Source organism: Morone saxatilis, unplaced genomic scaffold, assembly GCF_004916995.1.
Source record: "Morone saxatilis isolate NCDOM2014 unplaced genomic scaffold, NCSU_SB_2.0 Contig5, whole genome shotgun sequence".
NCBI lineage: Eukaryota > Metazoa > Chordata > Actinopteri > Moronidae > Morone > Morone saxatilis.
The window spans coordinates 25,287,155-25,293,221 of record NW_023340095.1 but is presented as its reverse complement, the minus strand read 5'-3'; the positions used below and the strand labels follow the sequence as shown (position 1 = coordinate 25,293,221).

The following is a 6,067-nucleotide window of genomic DNA, read 5'->3' as shown; positions in this document are numbered from 1 at the left end:
TGACCACTGCAGACTGGAAACACCCCACAAGAGCTGCAGGTTTGGAGATGCTCTGACCCAGTGGTCTAGCCATCACAATGTGGACCTTGTCAAAGACGCTCAAATCCTCACGCTGCCCATTGTTCCTGCTTCTAACACATAAACTTTGAGGACAAAATGCTTATATATCTCACCCACTGACAGGAGCCATGATAACCAAATAATCAGTGTTATTCACTTCACTTCTGCTCACAATATTATGGCTTATCTGTGTTTATTTCTTGGCATAACTAAGCAAGTTATTCGTACATGAAAGCAAACATAAAATCTGCTCTATTTTTTCCCAATTGGTGTGGAATCTCCTGGGACAACAAGTTCAGACCATGTCTACAAGGCAGTAGCGGTCGCCAATGTGTTTGAAAAGCATGAGCCAAGTCCGCTCAACAACTGACACAAAAGCAACAAAAACTTAAATTTGACTCTGAGCACAATACAGAAACCATGAGTGTACACACAATCTAATAAAACAGTATTCTGGTGATATAACTTCATAGTATTGTACAAGGTATTTTACGCCAAGCTTTGTTTTAATAGAGAAAACAGTACTCTTTGTATGCACAATTAAACTAATAATGATTACTTTCATTAGGAATAATGTGTAATGTGTTGAATTTTTTTTCTGATTTCTATCTCTCGCTCTCTCTCTCATGGTGGGAACTGTTAGGTCTCTGTGAATACTTTTATAAGGAGTACGGTCTAGACCTGCTCTATTTGTCCTGAGAGACAATAGGGCAATGTGTGACCATACAGACAAATCAACCACTAATCAAACACATTGTGAGACATTCACACAAAGATGACGGAAACTTTGCAGACAACATCAAAGCATGACATTTCATGACAAATTATGAGAGTGATCACAAGCTTGCAGAAAACCCAGAGGTGATTTTTACTGATATAAAAGCTGTGGGCTTTACTAACCACTCTTTGTAAATATCAGAGCTTTTTTGATATCTAAAAAAACCTGTTCTCCAACTAAAGACTGCGTCTAGACTTGTATCTCTTGTATTATATAAATTAAAATTTAAATAGTTCAGTCAATATAGATTCTACAGTATGACGAAAGGCTTGGGCAAATTTAGATGGGTGGCAAAGGGGTCAGATGCATATTCTCATTTTATACATCTTGACTTAAAAAATATTTAGATGAACATTACGTGTTCATTTGGCACTTTTTGGCACACAGATCATCCAATTATCATTCATAATTTCATGATCTATTATGGTTGCATTTTAGATTTAAAAACTAGTTGAGCTCAAGTATCTTCATTTGGGGGCTTTTCCAAGCAAATATTGATATATGTGATTGATTAAGATTAAATCAGAAAATATTTCTGCCCCCCCTTAAAGGCTCCATGCCACCCTCTGGACACCCTTTAAATATTTCTACAGATCTGGCCCTGATGAAAGTAAAGAGAGAAGTTTATGCCCTTGACAAGACACCTAACTCTCTTTGCTTGGCAACTACACCTAGAGCAACAGCGCCACCCCAAGGCAGAATAAAAACAGTTTTAACAAATGAGAAATTAACTAGATCACTTGGAATAACTCCTGTGTAGATAAGACTAGGGGGAAGGAGACAGAGGAAATGAAGAAGAGAGTCTTCAGGTTGAAAGAGTGAGACTAAAACTACAAATTCCGTTTGTGAGGAACAGCAGTTCGCACATTTGAATACGTTGCTTAATATGCATTTAAAAATAAAATCAAACTGTGAAAAGGAGGATTGCATATATGTGTCTTAAACTGCTCACATAATAATAAAGTACGGAAATGCACTGCTGTCAACATGCACCACAATATTTCATGTAGAAATACACAATAATTCAACAACTTCTTAGCCTCTTTACAGATTCTGAAGTCATACAAACATAAGTATTACATTTTTTCATGCATGGTAAGTGAGGAAGTACAAAGATACACATATAAAATGTGTGAGAACACCACCACTCCCACAAACAAGTAAGCAGTTCTGAAGAGCGGTTCCATATCACATTTAATAAGAAGCAGGAAGGTACAGACAAGCTTCGTATAGAGGCAGCTGTTATATACAGCTTTTAATAAACTCATCAGAGCTCCTGTCAGAGGTATGTATGGCATGAACATGAATTGATCTGTGTGTACAGCAAATTTGGATGCATTTTCCATCTTAAATTTCATGACTTGTATCAGTGAAATAATGGTGTTGCATCTTGACCTAACAATTGATTTAGATGAATATAAGATGTTTAAGCATTGTTGTTAAAATATCATAAAATCACATACATTTGGCACTTTTTTCTTCTCATACATTTTTAATCTAAGGAAATTGTTCTAATGTTGAAAACATATAATTGACAATGGCAGTTCCATCTAACTTCAGTAAAGGCACTACATGGTCAAAAGTATGTGGACATTAACCCATATATGTCAAAAAATCACATGAATAATGACATGTGTGCTCAGACATGAACAGCCAATCAGATTTACCCCACATCTATTTATAGTATAAAAAGATATAGATTGGGATGAAGTAAAAAGATCTTGGATGAAGTGGGAACATCAAGAAAATCAAACTAGTGCAGAGAGGCAATTCTGTATGTATATATGGAGCAATTTGTGGTTATTGTGCTTTTCATAATATCGAAATAAAAATAAAATAAAGATATTACAGAAATTTGAAAAAAAACAAAAACAAAACAAACTAATGACAGGAAGTCGCCTGAATGCTGTAGCACAGTTGCTTAATCTTAAAGATTCCCGCCCTAGCAGCTCTGCCTTCTTTAAAACAACTGGTATTATTCTGAAAGCGAAACAGAAAATTCTTTCAACAGGAAAAATATGAAATGGGAGCAATTGCATACTGAGGACTTGCTGTTGTTTTTTTGTATTTCTGCCATAGTAATAGTATCTGTATTCTTCATAAGTTCAAATTCTCCTTTGTTCGTTTAAAAGAGCACCAGCCTGATCAATTACATGAACACAGTTAGTTAATGTATCCTACTTGTAGCAAACGTTTTGGGCACATCTCTGCCAGGGAACCAATTGGATTATGTGATTAGAGGAAATGATGTGAAGTGGCAGAACACACACTGAGTAGCAGTGAATCAAGTGAAATGTCTGAGTCAAGGTAATAACCAAAATGTTAGAAATCAATAACATAAGTTTGTTTACACTGGAAGAGTAAAATAAGTAACTCAAAGATATCAGTATCAATGTGAAATAGATTTCAGAATATGCTGCTGAGGACATAAAGGAAATGATCCTTCTAGTGTCAAACTCTACACAGACAGCATTCAAACAGCACACTGTAGGAACAAGAACAAACACTGATTTCTGACTGGAGGGGACTAAAATTACTGAATGAGTGTTTTTGAGTTGTTCTGTGGGAACTTACATGCATGCTTTCACACTGCAGGCCCAAGTGCCCAAATCTTTTTTTTGATCATATGTGACTAAGATCTGTTTTTTTGTCATGACATTGTGAACATCACGTCTGATCTTTTCTATTCTGTTTTGGGCCACTTTCATTTGTGGTCAGACACATCAAGATACAATCAATTGCAATGCCACCTCAGTGTGAACAGAAACAGCAGATGTGATATTTACATCACTCTAGATTGGCATTTGTCACATATCTCACTCCATGACTGTGATCTGTTCACAATGCAATCAGACATGGGCCATGTTCAAAAAATAATGTATGTTTTGTGTAACAACTAAACAAAAAAAACATCTGATCTAAGCAATAAATCAGAATTGAGCGCTAAGGATTGCAGTGAATGTGTTTCTCTGTCTTCTCTTACTTGTACATCACTTTTGTGTTCTTACAGATCAAATGGACAATACTGCGCACACTTTTCCACCGGATAACACTTCCTTCTCCTCCTCTGTTCTCCCCCTCTGCCCCACTGCTGCAACACTCTTCTTCCTCCCCTCTGTCTACATACTCCAGTTCCTCACAGCTCTCCCAGGCAACATGCTGTCTTTGTGGGTGTTCCTCCGGTGCATCTCCACCACCTCCTCCACTCACATTTATCTGTCCCACCTAAGTATCTCCAATCTGATGCTGTGCCTTACTACCCCCTTCCTCGCAGCCTACTTTGCCTCGGGCTCAGTCTGGACACTGAGTGGCATCCTGTGCCAACTGGTCCTGCACGGTATCACTCCAGTGCTCCACATTAACATCTACATAAGCCTCATGATGCTCACTTGCGTGGCCCTCAGCCGCTTTGCAGCCCTCATCCAAAACACCCATGCCTCCAGGCCGAGCGCCTTCAAAAATCTACTGCCACAGAGCTTCTTCACCTCTCTCAGAAGGCCTTCCTTTGCCAGCAGGGTGTGTGCCACAGTGTGGGTGCTGGCAGTAGGTGGTATCGTGCCAGTGACAGTTTACTACTCAGTGAACGAAGCTTTGAGCGCCAACACTCCAGCAGCCGGCGGGGGCCGAGAGGGTGAGAAAGGAGGACGTGTAGAGGTGTGCTACAACCCTATGGTGGAAATAGGGGGCAAGCTGTCTGCAGCTTTTATTGTGCCTGTTATAACGCTGTTCTTTGTGTTGTACCTGCTGCTGCTGCTTTCCTACATGACAGTGTTGAGACATATAAGACGCTCAGGTCGCAGCACAAACGTCACCACCTCCCAGAGCTTGCTGGGTAGGACATTCCGAAAAATCGTAGTCATCCAGGTGGATATAAGTTATAAAATACTCTAAATTAAACCTTTAAAGATGCATTTTTTTTAATCTGTAATGGGCATGGGGTGATATGAAAGTCTTTTTTTAACCTTCTCCTTACAGGTTGTTCTTTCAGTTTGTTTGCTGCCATACCACATCTTCAAACCCATTTTCATTTCTCTGGCACATGATGAACGTCAGCTGACATATTCACCTGGTTCCAACCACTGTCACCCACTCTCCACCTTGATCGAGGTGACAACATTTTACCTGAATGCCAAAAAATATTGTTCTTTACTACTTAACTGATTTGTAGCAGCTTGTGTGGCAACATAGAGCAATTGTGACATGTTTCTTTTCCTCTTCCTCTAGCTCAAGAACTGCCTGTTGCTTCTGGCTGCACTGAGAGGTTCAACTGATCCCTTCATGTATTTCCTATTAGACAAGACCTTTCGTCATGAAACCTTCAGACTTTTACGTTGCAACCACAACAACCCAAGCAGACAGAAGTGTTGGTCAGTTTGGGGAAGTACCAGTCAGAAGGCTGCAGAATTGGGGGATGGTAATGTGCCTACTGCCACTGTGAACATAAGTCATGAAAGTGTTTTGTAGCTGGCAATCTGTTCTTGTGAAAGAAGCCTGATGTTTAAAGCTTATAATCCTGGGGGTCTAGTGGTAAAGACTCATTCTAGCCAGGGACTAAAAATCTTAAAAGACTTTTAATGCGACACGATCTATGGGAAGAAACATGATACCATTTTTAAGTATACACGCAGAGGTTTGTAGAGCAACCACCATGTGCAACAGAAGCCTATAAATATTTGATATCCATGTGTCATAAACATTGTTCAGTAATTATGTGTAAATTATTGATGAGGGCTTCCCAAGTGTGTACTGTACTGGTGTTTGTGCAGAAGGTGTGTGAGCCTGTATTGGGAGAGTTTTCAAGGCGACAATGGGCATCATGCAGAAGCGATATATGGACAAATGTTCTTAGGTTTGTTCATATCCACGATTTGTTCTTATTTTTTAGTGACCATTAAAAAAAACATTCAGTCAACTGTCTTTCCAAGGAAACATAAGTTTTAAATAAAAAGCTGCAGGAATATCATATAATCAAACTTACATTATTATATGTTTTATCCGAACCTCGAAATTATGATCAACCTGTATTAAGAGTGTTTATCTAATTCTGTTGTAACTGTATAACTATAACTATAGATGCTTGGCTTGGCGGCTGTGGTTCAGAGGCAGAGCGGGTCGTCCACTAATCGGAAGGTTGTTGGTTCGATCACTGGCTCCTTCCGCCACATGTCGAAGTATCCTTGAGCAAGATACTGAACCCCAAATTGCTCCTGATGCCGTGCATCGGTGTGT

At 39.2% G+C, this 6,067-nt stretch overlaps 1 protein-coding gene across 1 annotated transcript in view; it reads right to left on the bottom strand.

The window, feature by feature from the left end:
* caska (calcium/calmodulin-dependent serine protein kinase a) overlaps positions 1–6,067 on the bottom strand; it is a 72,522-nt gene that overhangs the window by 51,192 nt on the left and 15,263 nt on the right. The window lies entirely within an intron of this gene.